Source organism: Chamaea fasciata, unplaced genomic scaffold, assembly GCF_029207755.1.
Source record: "Chamaea fasciata isolate MVZ Bird 193981 ecotype frontalis unplaced genomic scaffold, bChaFas1.0.hap1 SCAF_11, whole genome shotgun sequence".
In the NCBI taxonomy this organism is placed as follows: domain Eukaryota; kingdom Metazoa; phylum Chordata; class Aves; order Passeriformes; family Sylviidae; genus Chamaea; species Chamaea fasciata.
In genome coordinates, this window is record NW_027094096.1 from 2,906,763 (window position 1) to 2,924,995 (window position 18,233).

The following is an 18,233-nucleotide window of genomic DNA, read 5'->3' on the forward strand; positions in this document are numbered from 1 at the left end:
CCTTCCACCTTGTGTCTTTGTGCACATCAAAGAGCTGCAAGTCCCAGCAAGCGAGGTCCCAGCGAGTGAGGTTTGGTTCGAGGCTCACATAAAGCCCAATTGGCAGGTCCGGTTGGTTTTCTTTTGCAGATTGAATCAGGAGTCTCAGGACATGGAAGCGGAGCAGCCGCTGCTCTTGGGCTGACTCACTTGGACCCAGCTGCTTCTGGGCTTCTTGCTGCTGCCTGGGGGGGGGCTGGAGCAGGAGCTGCCAGTGAAACTCCTGCGTTCTGAGGACAGAAAATGGACAGAGGGAAACCCTGGGAGCTGACATTAGCGCCGAGATCGCCCGTGACGGCAACTGCCCTGACTGTAACCATGGCCCGTGGCTTTCAGAAATCCTGAAGTAGCACAAGGGATCAAGAGGTCAAACCCAGGCATTTATGAGGGAAAAGAGTGTGAGAAAATCAGTGTTTATTATAAATAAGTCACAACCTAAGGCATGGGGTGCAGAATTAAAGGATTTTCTAGTTTTGTTGTTTCAAAGCAGAATTGATCTTCTCTTCCATTTCTGATACGTGTATTCAGTTGAGATGTTAGTTATTTATTTATTTTGACGTTGGGCACAGGCTATAATGCTCCCTGGAGACATTCAGCTGTCTCTTGATCTGCTCAGGTTTGGATGTTGCTGTCACTGTGGTTTCTGAGTACCTTCCAACCACGTGTTAAGCAATATGACTTAGCATATGTCTCATTTAATGTCTTCTCTGATCCTTCAGGACGATACTGTTTTGGATATGTTCTGCTAGTTAAGCTTTTTTTTTTAATTTCTCATTTTTAATGAGCTACAGATGTGGCCATTTAAGCCAGTTAAATTTGACAGGTGCCTCAACAATGTCAGTCTTTGCTGTGCATTTGGAGAATCCCTATTCCTAACAGTCAATCCCAAGGGATGCCGAATGTCCACAGCTCCTTAACTTCAAAAACAAACAGTGGGTGCTGGAGTCTCAAATTCACTTCCCAAACTTTACACCACCCCACAGCCAATTTGCTGAGGTGCTTTCATTATGCAACATTCATGATATGTAAAACTCATTCTGGGGGCTCGTTACAGTTCATTGAGATGAAGCCAGCTGTGAGTTTTTACCTTTGCAGGACTCCTGGGATGCCTGTTCCCTTCACCAAATGCACTCGTGTGGTACTTTTCTCACTTTATAAATAGTGCTGTAACACGGGCTGCAGCTTGGAAGTGCTGGGGACAAGGAGCTGTGTTGTGGTCCTGTCTGTGTCTCAGATCAGCTGTATGCTTATGTTGTTTTCTTCACAACAGTCCTACAGCTTTCAAAGTTCAGCTTTTGGAGCTTCTCCAAACAGAAACTCTGCCCAGCCCAGTGAACGATGTTTTCCTCAGCCTACTGTATTAGAGATTGCAGAGTCTGAAGTTGTGTTTCAACTGCTTGTGCTACAGTGTCAGAACAGATGAGATCAGAGGAAAATAATCTCTTCCTGATAAAATTCGCTGCCTCATTGATACTCAGCTTGAAATAGAAGATTACAGGGAGCTGTGCAGGTCTGGACTCTGTGTTTGAACATGCTTCTAATCAGATGTCTGTGTTGAGGGAGAGACCGTGAGTGGGTGTAGGTCGCTCCACCTCTTGCAGGCTATTGTGATATGGAGGTTGCACCTTATTAATTTAGGGAAGATCACTGAGTTGTTGGCTCTCTGGGGTTGTGCTTGCACCAGCTGAGTCTGATCCTTGTTACAGAGTCAGCATCACTGCCGTATCTTCTCCCAAAGCACCCTGCAGTCCTCCCTGCACCTGTTACTTACCGAGGAAATAGGTGGTGCTTGGCCCCAGTCAGCCCCTGAGGCTGGGCTGGTCCCTGCCAGCAGCAGGGAGGAGAGCTGGGGATGGAGACAGGCTCAGGGGAACAGCACAGGCATGCAGGGTGCTGGGATGAAAGCGTGGGGGTCTTCAGGCAAGGCTCTTCCTCAAGGATTCGCTCGGAGTCATTGAAGGAAGAAGGGGATTTGATGGGAACCTGGTGTGCACAACACTGACAGTGAGGGGCGGATGCAGTGATGGGGAGCCCGTTGATGATACATCCAGAGCCATGAGTGTGCTCTCTTGGCTCGGTAGCTGTGTAAACAGACTGGGGTTTCTCTAGAGGCAGCTTAGTTCCAGTCTGTGGTTGGGGCTTACTCACAGAGTACTCCAGGAAGATGCTGATTTTCAGGCAGTGATTTTCCTCCTGGTTTGTGAACTAGATTGGGGTCATCATGTACAGGCCCTGAAGATGACGGCTGATACTTAATCGTGTGGATGGGTCTGGATGGCCACTAGGTCTGTACCTGCTGGAGTGCTTCTCTGCGCCCATCACGGCTGACATGGAATTTAACTGAAAATGAGCTGTGGGGTGGAGAAATGCTCCGCACTCTCCTTGCAGAAATGAAGCACAGACGAAACTCTGCAGGGGGAGGTTTTATAATTAAATAGCTTAGACTTAGCTCCTGCTGTCTTTACACAGATTAATTTATGTTTTGAAAATCTCAAATGACTTGCAGCTATTAGCTAGAAATCCCCTCCCTGGAGCTCTGACTTGCACCTTTTTGTGTCTGTCCTGAGGTGTCTACTTAAATGCATCAGTACATCAGCTAAACAGACGCTACCTGTGGGAATGTCCAGCCACAGGGAGTTCTGCCCTTCGGTCTCTGCAGGAGTCTGGGAGAGCTCAGCCGTGGAGGCACTGTGGTGGCTCCGTGGTTAAGGCAAAAGTTCCTCTCAGCACCACCGAGACATGCATGCAGAAATACGTACCATGAGAATAGAAATGCAGGGGAAGGAGAGTGGCTAATTAATTAATCATCAACGTGCCTGGGACACCAGCGCTGGCATAAAACTGTCCCAGACATGGGAGGAAGCCACAGCTCCTCCTCAGGGGCTGTTGGTCCCGGTTTCCCGTGGTCCCATCAGTGCTGTTAGCTGTGCATTTCACATCAAGTCATTCAGTCAGTGTGTCCTGGATTGCTTCCTTTTCAATTAGTGGGTTTTAATTGCTCAAACTCAGGCACCTCCTATTTGAGTTGCGTTTGGCTTTTCTGTGTGTGTGTGCTGGAAGTTGGTTCAGTTCTGCATTGTTAGACATGGATATGCTTTGTTTTTTCAAAGGATGCTGTCTAAAGCCTGCATTTCAACTGGTTGATTGGGGGTTTTTTTTCTCTTCCCTTTTGGTTTGGATTTCTGGTTTAGGTGTTATAAAAAGATCTCGCCTCATGTTTGATTGGAACATGTTTTATTCTGGAGAGGTCATGAAGCGCCATTCCCTAAGATGACAACACTGTTATTAGGCAAAAGTCCTGTTGCATGTGCCTCGTTAAGGAGGCCCTCGTTGTCAGAGTAAAGAGCAGTCATGAAAAAAGTTGTTGGATTTTCCATAAAGTGGCAATATCCTGGAGGCTGGCACACAGAGCAGTCCAGATTTATTTATGTGTGTGACCAATGGCTTTGTCACAGCCCTGCTCTGGCTGGGCTCTGAAGGCGAAATTCTTGCGCTCTGCTGCCATACACAGATCCCAGTGCTGATAAGTCATGAGGTTTCATCACAAGCCTCATGATAAGGGAGCATTTGGTTGCCAAGAGTGGGGCTTTGTGAGAAGTTTGACTCTAATTAAAAACACACGACCTCACACAATAGAAAACAAAACCTCTTCAGGATAAAGAGGAAGAGATAAAAGATACAACCTCTGGAAGGCACATACAAAAAGATACGTATAAACCATACAATGTCTTGGTTGTTTGGATTGTTTTTCAGTAATTTCTTTAAGTCTTGCGGTTGAATGCTTTATTTGCTTTCAGGGTCTTGAAGAGGTGACTTTATTTTTTGAGGTTTGGGTTTGGTTTTTTGGGGATCAGACTTTCTGAAATATCTGACTATGTAAAGACACCCCTTGGTGGTCTCCACTGGAGTCATTCGAGAAAAACAGCTGAGGAATTAACAGAGCTGAGCAAAAGGTTTCAAGCTGATGGGCTCAGGATTTAGTTCAGGTGCCTTTTGCCTCCTGCCCCTCTTGGGGACGTGGTTTGGAAGAACTGGCAAGAACAGTCCCCTATGGCATCTCCTGCTGATTGTCTCTGTTTACTGAGTAGAGAAATTCCTATTATATTCCTTCTGTTTCGATCACTGCAATCAAGTGAGGATAATTTTGAAAAGAAAGAGCAGCATTGTGCACTGCAGAACAAATAATGAGGGACTACTAGATGGGAATAATGGATGGTAGAAGAGAGAAGTTTTTGGAAAAAAAAAAAAGGATTCAGGAACTAAGTACATTTAATGAAAGCTATCTTTCAGAACTCTCTGACACAGCCCTAAATAAAAGGCATATGAAGTAAGCAAGCATTTCATTTAAAAGCTTATAAAGAAATTGAGTTGGACTTCAGATTATGTGCCTAGATGTGACATTCTCCCTTCATTCATCCAGACTGCCTTTTATTTCTGTGTGATCTTCCCATGAATGCTGCTGAAGTGGGATCTGCCCACACAGCATATTGCAGCTTCAGTGCCGAAGGCAGTGTCAGCATCCATCCACTTTCTGAATTCGGTTGGGAGGTGGGGGAATCCCTTTCCTTTTGGGTAGCAGATGTTGGTCTCCTACCCTCCCACAGCTCCCAAAAGTGAGCTCTGCCTGGCTTGTGTGGAGTACAACACGAAGGAGAGGATCCCTCTGCAAGCACAGGATGATAAATGAGCCTAAAACCTTAAACTCCCTCGAACAGCATTAGCCGTAGCTCTGCTCCCAGGGTAGCAAATGCCAGATCAGGTTTTTCTGTCTTCTCTCATGTTTTTTGCTCAGTTACAACACCTTTGAAATGAGTGCATTGGTCAAGAGCAGCCAATGCTTCCATCTCAGCTGCAGCGTTCCTTTGGCTGTGAGCAGGACCTGGCAGTGTGCGTGTGGCTCAGGTGAGCGAGGCCACTGTCCTCACTGAAGCTCAGGAGCAGCCGGCAGTGCAGTGCTGGGGGGCTGTGTGAGAGCCTGGGAGCTGGGAGAGGAGGAGCAAGGATTACTGGTGCTGACTAGGGATGCAGTGTTGGCCTTTTTCAAGTGCTTTGATGGAGGTTCCTTCCCACGCTGGGCACCTGGCACCCAAAGGAAGAGCAGTGGATTTCAAACCATTGCTGCTTGCTGAGGCGCACGTGCTCTCCTGCGGAAGAGGTTGTGCTTTGGGAAGGAGGTCAACCTCTGTAAATGAGGAGAGTGAGCAGGCCAGGACAAATATTTGAGTGCTGGCCACCTGCCTCACCTGTCGTCTTCCCCTGCAGCCTGGCACGAGGACGCTGCCTCCCTCTGGCCACGGGACCTGCAGGAACCTCCTGACAGCACCTCTGGAGCCAGCAGCGCAGGGCAAACTCTGCTCCCAGCGATCAGTCTGTCCCAGAGGTCATCCTGCATGGGTCCCGTGGGAAGGGCAGCGCTGATGGGAGCAGGGGGCAGCAGAGGTGCAGCCTGGGCAGGCGGCAGTGGCCACCAGGACACAGGCTGACAGGAATGTGGCTCAGCCCTGCCTGTGCCAGCGCCTTTGCCCAGCTGCCTCTGGGCACCGGGGGCTCCCTGGGACTGGTGCCAGGCTGCAGCAGCCCTGGTGTGCTGCCGTAGGACGGGCTGTCACACGGCTGGGAGCTGTAACAGGTGGCAGTCCCCGGTGGGTCTGTTGGCAGTCTGGAAACCACTGGCTCCTTGGGTAACCTCAGCCAGCCCCAGAGACAGCTGTGTGTGGAAATGAGAGCAGACATGGAGGAGTGGCGGCCCCGCTGGCACGTCCGGCTCAGAGCTGGCACCAGAGCTGTGAGCTTGTGGTGGGTGCTGGCCCCCACCACGCTGACGTTGCAGGAGAACAGAAACTCGTCACATGGGATGTCACTGTCACGGCTTTGCTCAGAACGTCATGCTGCAGCCCCGCAAGCTTCAGTTTGGTTTTGACCACTCATAAAGGGGTGTGCCACAGCCTTTGTCTGGAGCACGGCATGCTCATGGCTGCTGTGGTGACGGTGGGTGGCACAGGGGCTGGCGTCTCCTCACGGACCCCCACCCGACCCTGCTGGAGAGCTGGGATGCCCCTGGCCCTGCTCACGGTTCTGCCTCGCCTGCTGAGAGCAAGGGTCAATCCATGCATCTGGTGCTTCTCCCCAAAGCCAGCCAGCACCGTGCCTTCCTTGTGCCAGGAAGAGGTCCCTCCTCCTGGGAGAAGAAGAGGAGAAAAGGGGGATTGTGCTCTTTTGCTGGACGGACAAACGCAACCTGACGAAAGGAGCCGTGTCCCCACTGCCCAGCACATGTCTTGAGGGCTTCCAAGTCCCCTGTGCCTGGCCTCAGGAAAAACCCCACCATTCCAGTCCTTGGGCAGAGGGAATGCTCTGCCAGCCCTGCTGTGATTTATAAGCTGCTTTGTGGGTGCAAAATTGCAGATGGCTGCATATTATAACTGTGCCAGAAATGGTGGTTTTTGGAATGGCCTCTGGCTGCAGCGCCGAGTGGAAAACGCTCCAAGTGCTGCGGGCGAGTTCAAAGAGCCGGGGGTGAGCGTGTGGCGGCCAGACCTCGCTCTGCAGTGGGACACTCCTGTGGGACCTCCCTAGCCCAGGCGGCTTCTCCTTCCCTCCCAAGGGGCTGGCTGCGCCTCAGGAGACACACCGTGTGCCCTGCAAAACCCAAAGGGAAAGGCAGAATTCGTACCTGCAGGGGCTGGAGCTGGGGCTGGGTTTCCCCCCACCCTTGTAAGAAATCGTGCCCTGAAGTGGTGAGGCTTGGGCTAAAACTACCTGTGATCTTAATGACTTGAAGTTTTAAAAATTAAATTCTAGCAGCAATTGATGTGGCAGATGTAGTTTCTTCAAATAGGAGATGATGAAAAGTAAAGAAAGATGAATAGATTATTGTTTTTATTAAAGGTATTACAGAGGAATAAATTCTTCTCATGAGCAGGCTTTCTTTGCTGATTCCTATCCTCTCAATAAATCATTGCCACGGTGTCAGTTAATGCTGTTTGGGGATCTTGCTCAGGAATGTTTTAGATTGGAAGAAAGAAATTCGTATCACAAAAACAAACTGTCTCTGCGATCACCATAAGGGTTACTGTAGTTTAGAGAAAGTAAAATATTTACCATCTGATTCACAGAATAGGTAAGATAAAGATTGAACGCTAAGGTGGGGAGAATAGCCCGAGGGCACGAGCCACTCCTACCAATACCAGCCGGGATTAATGAACGGCTTTCAGCTCCTACAGGCTTTGCTTTGCTTTGTACTTGAAAGTCTTTGCTGCTGTAACTTCAGACTATAATTAGATTGACTGGAAAACTGATTTATCTGCAAAGAGCTGCTCAGATCACAAATGAGGCGCATGAACTTTATTTGTCCACCCTAAACGTGTGTCACCTTCAACAAGCAGCAAAGTGATTCCAGCATTTAATAAAATAAAAGAAAGACGGTGTCTTAGGAAGCTGGGCATAACGACACAGCAGCATTAGTCTAGAGAAGGACAGAGTGTCGTGACTTCTTCGGCATGACAATCTTAAATGAATGGTTTTGATAAGGGTACTTGAGTGGCAGCATGCCTCAAAGAATAGTGTTTACCTACCTAAATTGGTGCACTTGCTATGAGGATGAATAGATTTCATTGAGTGTTGTTCTTTGAACTTGCTTAAGCTACAGAAACTCTACTTTCTAAGCTTGTAAGAACAGTTTTGGTTATTATCTCAGTTTCCTTTTAATGAGCCTATTTTTTCATCTTACCTTTCTTTTTGATTTAATGCTCTCACAGTTTGAGTGCGGTGTGAGACAATGCTGGTGGACGAACGTGGAGGGTCTGAGCAGCCCTAGCTCTGGCACTGCTCAGCAGCTGGGGAAGATGGACCTGTAATGGGAGTGTTCTGAAAACTTTGCAGATGTCTCTTGACACTGAACCGTAGTGCTGAACTCCCATGGGCTCTGGGTAAAGGAGTGAAGCTGGAGGTAACTTAACTAAATGTCCAGAGCAGTCCATCTCGCGAACCGTGATCCCTAGGGAATCTTTGCCCTCAAGTAATCCAATTTCTGTTTGAAATGAGCTTGAGTCAGCTGCAGAGCTGCAGTCTGCCCTGGCTTTTCTCTGACAGCAAACCAGAGGGGACCACCAACCTTTTAAGCCCACACTGCATGTTCCCCATCCCCTCTGCCAGCAGCACAAATAGTGGGAGTGAGTGAGAAATTATTGAATGAAAAAAAAAACACCTTTTTTTTTGTGGGGCAAGTTGTCAAAGGGGAAGCTGAAAAATAGGTTTTCTTCATTGTTTTCTTGCATGGTAGGGTAAGCTGGGGTGCTGATCCTCTGCAGTGTCCATCTGCCTGCAGCAGTACAGTGCCAGCATGGCTGCGGGCTTGGGCTGAGCTCTCTGACAAGATCTGGCAAATAAGGGCAAGAATTTTACAACTGAATAAAATGTGAAGTCTATAAATTTAATGGGGCTTGCATTTTGAATTACAATGGAATAAATTTTCCTCTTAAAAGGAGAAATTGTCTCACTTGTGACTTTCTTCAGTGTTTTACAAGGTTATGGAGGAAACTTCTGAGCATGTTTTGGCAGTTCACATTCTGTGGTCTCTGTTCAGAAGATATTTTTTAATTTTCCTCTACAGTTAAGTTCCTCTTGGGGCATCTCCCCTGGCTACCTCTTTGAGTTAAGCACCTAGAAAGTTGGCAGCACACGTAAAACTTCAAATGCATTTGCAGCAAAGGCTCTTGTTGGGACATATGAGTGTGATCAGATGTGAAACCGAGTTTGACTGACTTCTCTTGAGATCTGCTTACCTTCAGTTCCAGTGAGACAAGTTGTCGTCCGAGGAGTCCTTTGAAGAGTTTCTCTTGCATGTTCAGATGAGCAAGAGGAGGATGCAGGAGGATGAATTACTTGGTGGCTGGGAGCCTAAGGTTAGCAGACATATCGTGTGTCACTGTGCTTTTTTTTTTTTTTTTTAATAAAATGAGGGTGGAATGCAGGATCAAAATTACCTCATGTGCTTTAACTTTGAAGTTAATGGGGTTTCCTTGGCTGCCATGACAAGTGCCCTGTTAATGAGCTAACCAGCGATGGTGCTGACACACACAGCCCCCAGCCAAAGGCAGCGTTGGCGCTGTGTCCAGGCTGAGGTCTGTGGGACACGGGGGACGTGGCCTGTCCTCCCTGATGCAGACCTGCAGCCTGGCCTTTTGGGGGACGGTGATGGTTTTCCAGTGAGGAGGAGCAGGACAGGGAGTGCAGAGTGAGTGCCAGGGCTCAGGAGCTCAGTTATGAATAACCCCATTCACTCCTGCCGCTCGTGGGCTCGGCATTTCCTATTCTCTTTTGCCCTGAGTTCAAATATCAAAGGTCAACACGAGTTCATGTTACTATTTTACCACAGAAGTGTTAGATGGTTATTGAAAAATAATAAGAAATACAAGGGCATAAGGTTCTTTTTAATACCTGGTTTGCTTCAAGGAGGCATCAATTGTTCTCGGAATCTCTCTGGTGAGTCTGTGGCAATAGTTTTGGTCAGTATGCTCTTACACACTTCTATAAATCTTCTAGTCACTGTGCTTGCTAAGCTTTCTCACAGTGTTAGTTGTTAGGGTTCGCTTGATTTATTTCTTTTCTTTACTTTTTTTTTAAATTTATTTTTTCCATCTAGTTTGCAATGTCCCTCCTCTCTGTGATAAAACAGAAACAGTGAAACTCTCACACTGCTCTGGTAATAAATTCTCAGTCTCTTATGAACTGCAGCAAAGTTGAAGAAATTAAAATAAACGTGGAGAGCAAACACCTGTTTTCTCAGGAGGCAGCAGGAATTACGCTTCTCCTCCCTCCAAGTCCAGTGCCATTGGGTACCCATGGAATTACTGGACTATGTCACCTATGGAACATGCTCAGTATTAAGAGCTGGAAGAGAGGGTTGACCTCAATATCCACACGTTTCTGCCTGGCCTTCAGTCACAAAATCTGCTTCACTTAAAGACCCACTCCAGCCCGCCCCGTTCTCCACCCAGCTGTGGTAGGAAACCTCAGTCCCTTGCCTAAACACAAGTGTCATTGTGTGGCTTCTTTCGAGAGCGCACTAAAAGAGGAGCAATTGTGCAGAGGCAGAGAAGGGCTAAGCTCAAGTATTAAAGTCCTTGTGGAGGAATGAGCTGAGTGCTCCATCTCAGTACAGCACGTGGCACTGTGAACCCGACCTGTGACTGGGGTTTTCTGACAACAATTAGTCACTTCAAAGCCTTTCTCACAAACAACTGAAATAGTTCAGGAGACATGATGAAAACAGGAAGGAATAATAGTCCACAGGCAAAAAAAAGGCCAAGAGCAAGGACTGAAAGGGAGCCTGTGTGCTAGGGGAGTGCTGGAGAGAACAGGAAAGGTATGAGGAGAAGAGGAGATAATGAGAGCAGGACTGAAATGAATGAAAAGGTGGGTAAAAGACAGACGCAGGAAAGGAGAAAAAGGTGTGAGCAGTGTAGGAGTACAACTACAGAAATAAAAGCAGAGGGATGGGCAGAGCCCCTACTCTGTGTGTTGTCCCCTACGAGTGGTGCTGTACAATAACACATCCCTCAAGTCAGCTGGGCAGGTGGTTGTTTCCTGCAGTTGCTCACAGTAGTGCCCACGGGTGAGACCTGTCCGGTACTCAGAGCACTGCTTTAATGCCGGATGGGTGGGATTTCTCCACTGCAGGATCAAGGACCTGCCCTCGGAAGGGGAACAATTAGGGACAGTGCTGGGCACCAAGCACCAGATACGACTGAATAATGAGCAGAGTAAATGCACTTGCCCACAGCCTGATGGTTGAGCGTGTAGGGAGGGGCTCAGAAGGCTCAAGTGTGGATTAGAGCATCTCACATTAGATCTGAAACACCTAATGACCAGGTCCAAAAGTCAGCTCTGGACACACAGCAGGTGTGCAAGTGCATGCCCTGTTGCAGGCTGCACAGGCTCGCTTCTCTCCAAAGGTCAGTCTCTGTCACTCAAACCCAGCAAAACCAAAAGTAAAGAAAGAATTCAGGCTTTGACTAACATCAGCTTAGTCAGCTGAGGGAAGCTGGTCATAAAATTGTGACCAGGTCTTTAAAAATTTGCTTTCCTAATGTTTGTAAAGTGGCAGCATGTAAAGGTCTCAGACACATACCCCTTATAAGGTGGTTTGGCTTTTTCCCCCAAGTGGAAGGTAAATGGGCTGCACAATTCTAGAGCTCATGGGCCAATACCTCAGGAGTGGATCCGTGTACAAAACTCTCAAACATCTCCAGATGCATTGCCCAGTCCCCCACTCTTCAGTTTGACATAGGCTTATTTTAGGAAATAAATGCTGAAAACAAACCAACAAATAACGCTATTGTGTAAAAATTCTTTGGAACGAGGGTTTGTTTTTATTTCAGTGGGTGTGGAGTTGGGGATCAGAGGCAATAATAGTCCCTATTATTTAAGATTATTCATTTTGAGAATTTCCCCAGTTCAGCTGGGTTTCTAGTCCTAAAAGGTCACTGCTATTACTTTTCCCTGGGTTATTATGTGAGCAAGAAGCTAAGGGCCAATATCATGTGTTGGGTTTGTCCAGGACTCTGCCAAATTCATTTCCCCTCCTGGTCTTGACTTGCTGTTTTTGAAGCTTATTGCAAGTCAGGTCACACAGTCCTGTCTCGTTTTTTTCTGATGGGCCAGAATAAATCTCTCCCAGACTGAGAGGTATAATGACTGCACCCAGCTCACTCATCACCTCTGCCTGACTGGCTCTGTAATCATGCAGGACAGCAGATCTCCAGCGAATATTGGCTATTTGCTTCCTGGGTTCCCAGTGTGTTGATGGTAAAAGTCCACATTTAAAACTGCCCTCTCATCTCTATGTCCCATTTCCTGCTGAAGTGTCCTAGTGTCAGGTTTATGAGGCTCTGCTGGGTGTGAGCTGTTTGCTCAGCCAGTGGTTTGGATCAGATTTGGCTGTTTGTGCCAAGTACAGAGCGTCTGTGTGTGTGTGTGTGTGTGTTTGTAGGAGAAGCAGCTCCACGCTGTTGACTGGCACTTCTCTCTGCTGTGTTTGTGGGATGACACAGAGAACTGGGGTCATCTCCAGGTGAGGAGATGCAAAGTGGAGGAAGACCCACCTCACCCTGCACTAACTGGGCTTCACAGTGACTTTTGTGGAGGGGTCAGAGAGCAGATGGACAAGGGCAATACATGTTCCACAGGCTTCAGGGGCAGGAACAGCACCTGACCTGCAGGCCACGTTGATTTGGAGCAAGACAGAGCTGTCTTTTTAGCTGCTCTCCACTCCAACTCTAATTAGCTGTCTGTTACCATTGCTTTGGGGACACTGTTGTGTTTGTAACATCTCAGCACCACGTTGCCCCAATGCTCAGTCTAAGTTTACTTCCGCTGCTTTCCGTCATACTTGACTTCCTCATAAGACCTGCTATTCCTTCTCAGCTATTCTTGCCCCCCCTGTCAGCCAGCCCAGTTCCCATCTGGGATGTGCTGTAAGAAAGCAGCTCGTGGGGTCTTGCCTGCATTTGATTGATCGCTCTCTCAGCGCTGGCTTGGTGAGCTGGGACATGGGAGCAGAAAAGAGGCTGCTCTGATGAGGTGACATTGTGGCACAAGATGCCACTGGGAGCAGGGGTGAGCTAGTGAAGAGACATGCTACCACTCTTGCTCTATTTCTCCCTTGAATAGTACGGGAGCAGTTCACTGACAGCTCTTTTGTATTGTGCTATGTGATTAACTGCAAACCACTCTGCTGCCCTCTGCCCCTATTTATACAGAGCAAAGCAAACTGCTAAGAGCACTCTGGTTATTATGGTTCTGAAAATGAGTGTGTGAGAGAGTGCTATGTCCTGTAACTGCTGGCTTTTAGGTACCACCATGTTTTTGTCATCACACTCACTGGCAGGCACAGCTTCAGTCAAAGCCTTCCTGCCATGACAGCTCTTTGCTCTGTCCCTTGGAGAGGGAATGTTCTTCAGCCACCAGCACAATCCTGCTGTCATGCTGAGGAGCAGCAAGCCCACAACGCAGCTGAAACTCCAGGAACTGGGCTTAGTTCCTGGCAAAATGCTTCAAAAGAGAATATATATATATGTATATACACACTCAAAATTTCAGCGTAAGGAACTCTCTTCCCTAGCTAAAATCTCCACCATTCTGGTCTGACACGGGAGAAGTTGTGCATTGCATCACTTGAAGATAGAAGTGCTGCTTGTGTTCAAGCACTGCAGTCTCTGGTTTGAATCAGAACCCGACTGCTGGTGACCACAAGCTTTGCAGTAGAAGGGCAGTTCAGCTGTGCCCAGTATGAGCTCTGATTTCTTGACCCCACTCCAGCTCCTAGCAGACAGCCTCCCGCATCACACAAGTGCCCAGCTGGAGGTGTTACTGGGAGCCTCACACGGGAAGTCTGGGAACGGAAGAACCTGGAAACTCAGAAGCTTCTGGGCATCAGAAGCAGACCCTTTGGATCAAGGTTAAAGCAGAGCAGTGCAGAGAGTTCTGAATTGACACTGCCTATAGTTTTTGTGTCCTAGGTATCAGTAACATTGCTGCTAACATGCTGCCAGTGCAGATTTAAAGGGAAGATATTTTTAAAAGCAGTGACTTAACATGTCAGATTTCACTCCTCAAAAACTTTATTGTATGCCTAATATCATTCATCTCTGTTGCCCTTTTCTCAGGCAGGGCTTGTGCCAGTCCTGGGTAACCTGAGTCAGGCTCCCATCTGGAGGCCCTTCCTGTGCCCACCCTGGGGAGGGGAGAGGGGAGATCATGTTCTGTGTTCCCCTTGGGCTGGACCCCAGGCGCTCTGCAGCAGCTCCTGAGTGCCAGCTCATTCCAAGAGAGGGGCCGCTGAACTCAAACTGGTTTTATCAGTCTCTCAGTGGAGTGTTTTACAGTCAAAAATGAATTGTTTGGCCTTTCTTTCCTTTTGGAAATCGCTCCACGGTCAGCTTCTCCATGTTGGGTAACCAGCCTTATTTTGGAAACATGCATACAGCAAATGGCCCTGCTCGGTGTGATTGCAGTGCTGTGGCTTCTCCTCAGGAGCCAGGGCTTGGTGCTCCCAGACTCCCAGCAGTGAGCACTTGGGGGCACAGGGACAGTCTGTCAGTGCAGTGGGGCTTAGCACAGAAAGCGTCCATGATGCCACACAGAGAGTGAAGGAAAAGCAGCCCAGCCCTTTCCACTTCATCTTTTCATCAGCAGCAAAACTAATTCCAGACCCCTGACAGAAAAAGGCTCAACCCTTTGTTCATCCTTCCCTTTTATTATTTTTTTTTTGAAGCAAATCTTAAGAAATGTGCAGGCACCCACACACATGCACAGAGTTAGATTTCAAGTCCTAACAGGAAATGTGTAATCTGCTTGAAGATTAAAGTGCCAAGTGCTTCTCTTAAGATTGGGAACCTGACACAGATGTGATTATGAATTAGAGATTGCTTTGTGGTATCAGTGAGGGAGAAAAAAAGTGAATGAGAAAATAGAAGGGTACAGACTTGTTGAGTTCTGCAACCATCTTCAAACAGATATGGGGAGCCTGGAGGTTTTGGATGTTAGGGCATACGGGGAAGTTAAGCCAGGGTGTTACAAGAATATATTTTCACTTTTGTTAAGCTTCTGTGATAGGAGAAAAATACTAATTTTTGACAAAACGTTGCAGAGCAGATGTCTGAACACGCGTCCTCAAAACTGCAGGTTGAAGGTGTACCGTGTAAGTCCTCACAGAGAAATTCCTTGGTGCTCTATCTGGGTGGGAAACATGAATCATCCCTGCTCTCAGAGCAGGAGTAGCAAGAGAAGAAATCTACATCCTGCTACAGGCAGAACTACTGCTTTTTTGAGGAACAGAGCACAGCACCTGCCAGATTATCCGAAGTTTACTCCCACTGCCAGAAGAAATTAAAACTAAACATTGTCAAAAAGCACTCCAGCAGAGTAAAAGTTTTGTACCTGGCTTACAAAACTGGAAGCGAAGAGGCAAAGTGGAAAGACAGCAGATTAAGGTGCTCTGCCTGGTGACAGCTCTGCTCATCACTCCTGGATGCTGGATCCCCAGCGCTGGAAGTTTGCCCAGTACAGCTGGAGCTTGTGTTCTGATTGTGGCTTCCCAGAGAGAGCAGCTCTCTGAGCTTACTGGGGGTGTTTCCTGATGGTACCCTTAGTTTAGAAAGTGTACAAATACCTTAAAATTGACCCATTTAACTTTTCTCCCTTTCTGTTAGTCAGAACAATGAAAAAAAAAAAAGCGTTTGGCTTTACAGTTTAGAATATACGAAGTGGTAGCTGGCTCTTCTGAGACCCGGCTGACTTCAGTCTGCAGTGATTTCCTTGCTTTTCCTGTTGGAGCTGGGCCATCAGTGCTCACCTGAAGCCCAGCTTTGCCAGGCTGCACTCCAGCCTGTGACTAAGTATTAATAATGTCACAGAATCCTAGAATGGTTGGAGGTATCTTGTCCAACCACACTTCTCAAGCAGGAACATGTTTAGACAGCACCTCCTGTGTTTGGGTTTGTGCCCATTGCCCCTTGTCCTGTCCCTGGGTGCGCTGAAAAGATCCTGGTTCCATTTTCTTTGCACCCCAATCCTCCTTCCCTCCAGCACTGGTGGTGTGAGACTGCACCCGCCCTCCTGCCGTGGCAGGGCCTTGAATGTGCTTGATCTTCTTACTAATAAATTGGATAAACGGACAAAAACCTGCTGTGATGCATAATTCTGTAACATGGCAGAAGAGCCACGGAAAGGGAGGAAAAAATTCTGCTAGGTTTTTAAGATGAATTCAAGTCCGGTCAGGAAAGCTTGGGACCGAAAGAAGCTTTGAGTCTGTTGATGCTACACCAGAGGCAGCTGTGGGCTCTGGGGCAGTGCTCTTCCTCTCAGCTGGGAAGTGTTGAGGTTTGCAGAAGCGCTGTTCTGCTGGTCACTTGCCTTCCCTGTGACACCTGCCCGTCCCCTGGGGCTGTTTGGGCGCAGAGCTGGTGCAGGTGCGTGGCTGATGGGGCACAGGCCCAGGTGAGCAGCACCACAGGCACACACTGCCCCTCCAGGGCACCTTATCAGAGCCCCTGGTTTGTTATCTGGCAGCACGGGGAGCACCCGTGTGCTGTTGGAACCAGCTTCTGTTTCCCCGAGTGCTCTGGGGCTGCTCTCTGTACTGGGGGCAACAGGCTGTGCTCTCCCTGCTCAGATGGTGCCTTTCAGCTTTTATATTTTTCATGTATTTGTAATCCTGCAGTTCTTTAGTGTGTAACTCTAAACTGCATATACAGTGTGAGCTGCTGCTTTCCCATTTTGGTCAGACACAACAATTCCTTTCCAGGCCTGGGAATCAAGGATACCTCACTGCCTCAGACCCTGAGAGATGGAAACAGAAGTGAGTTGGGGAGGGCAAACTTGGGGTAAATGACTTCATCACCTGAAGCTGTAATTGGAAGATGAACCCCCAATATGCAAATGGACCAAACTTATAAAAGTGTGAAAACTCATGACCCGTTGTCCATTTTGGGTGCAGCCCCTGGGTGGGCTTTGTCTGCCCTTAATGTACCTGGAAGCCCTTCAATAAATTTAGCTGCTTTTTATTCCCTTGGTTTTGTCTGTCTTCTGTTTTTAGGTAGCCCCAAAAGCGACTGTGCTGGGAAAAGGCATCACAGCCATGCTGGACATGGCAGCAGGAAGGTGGCCAGGCAGGAGCAAGGGTTTTGTCCAGGCTGCCCCATGGAGCAGCAGCAGTGAGGGGGAAAAGCTGCTGCCTCCGTCAGACAGTGCCTGCTGGCAGAGCAGAGCTGCTCTGTCCTCCCAGGTACCTTAGGAAAAGAAATGCTGTTGCCACATCAGGCATAAGCAGCAGAGAGGTATTTCATCATTAGTTCTGCTGGTTACCAGGCTCCCTGAGAGTTTTCCTTCTCTCTTCCGTGCATAATCCGTAGCATCTGATCTCTGCATTCCCAGTCTGCTCTGCCGTGGGGGGCTTGTGGGACTGCCTGGATCAATGGGATGAGAACGGATAAGCTGTCAGTGGGTGAGGTATGAGGGTATAGAGCACTGCAGCACTACTCTACTTACTTGGAGAGGTTCCACCTTTGCAGTTATTTCAGAAAATAGTTTCCAAATAGAATTTACAATACTGCTTGTTTCTTTTCTTTTGGCTTTCTAAATGTGAACACCTGTGCAAGCCTCGAGCCCTCTTTCTCTGGGTTTGCTGGCAGTGCTGCTGTGGGCTATGAGGACAAATTGACCACTAATTTTAGGAACTGGAAGAGTTTCAATTTAAAACAAACAAGCAAACAACAACAAAAAGCCACTACAAAAAAAGAAAAAAAAAAAAAAAGGAAGGTTAAGAGAATTAGGGTCTTTGTTTCTGGAAGAGCAAATGTATGATGGAAGGCTGCAGGACAATTTCTCTTGATTTTTTAAAAGCGTTAAGATTGTCTGCAAGGAAGGAGTCACAGAAATAACATCTAACCAAGGGACTTGGTTCTCAGGGAGGAAGGGCACGCAGGTTTTGGCACTGGTGCTGCTCATGCAGGGACAGGCAGGGTGTTGCATGGTGCCTGTTGGCAGCAGCAGGACGCCAGCCCGTGGCAGAGCTGGAGCTGCCAGACAGGAGTGAGGGAGAGCTCCCTCACACCCCTCTGGGCAGGGACAGGCTCCTTTGGCCACAGGGAATTTCCCTTGTGGTGGCACTGGGCTCAGCATGGCACAGAACTGCCTCCTTGTCATGGCAAGAACAGCCCCCAGATAAGTGCACGCCCCTGAATTAATTTTCTAGAGCAGTTTGTCCACCACGAACTTCACTTAAGGTTGTTCTTACCCTTGGGACGCCCACACTGCCTTGCTTTATTTTGCACTCTTGGTTTTTGCCTTTCCTTGTAGCCCCATTGTGCTCTTGTCCACTTTGAGCCAGCCTTCCCTGTAACCTGGAGCAGTCCCAAGCAGTACCGGGCAGAGGTGGCTGTGGACCAGGTTTGGCATGGACATGATCCATTGCAGGGACACTGGGGCCATTCCTGGCCAAGCTGATGCCTCCCCTGCTGACGGATCACCTGGAGGTGGGCTGGGCAGTGGGCAGGAGCCCCTGGCAGCAGCAGGTACCTTCCATGGTGCCCAGAGCCTGGACCCCAACCCCGCTGCACTGCCTGGCTCAGGACATGAGGCTCCACCAGCCAAACCTCACTGGGTGCCAGGGGACATCCAGCTGCTGGCTCTGT

At 48.3% G+C, this 18,233-nt stretch overlaps 1 protein-coding gene and 1 long non-coding RNA gene across 2 annotated transcripts in view; both read left to right on the top strand.

Moving 5' to 3' along the window:
• Nucleotides 1-18,233, top strand: part of GPC1 (glypican 1) — a 199,776-nt gene that overhangs the window by 40,725 nt on the left and 140,818 nt on the right. The window lies entirely within an intron of this gene.
• Nucleotides 16,132-18,180, top strand: LOC136295292 (uncharacterized). Its single transcript, XR_010722626.1, has 3 exons — nucleotides 16,132-16,216; nucleotides 16,346-16,399; nucleotides 16,637-18,180. It is a non-coding gene; the product is annotated as an uncharacterized lncRNA (long non-coding RNA).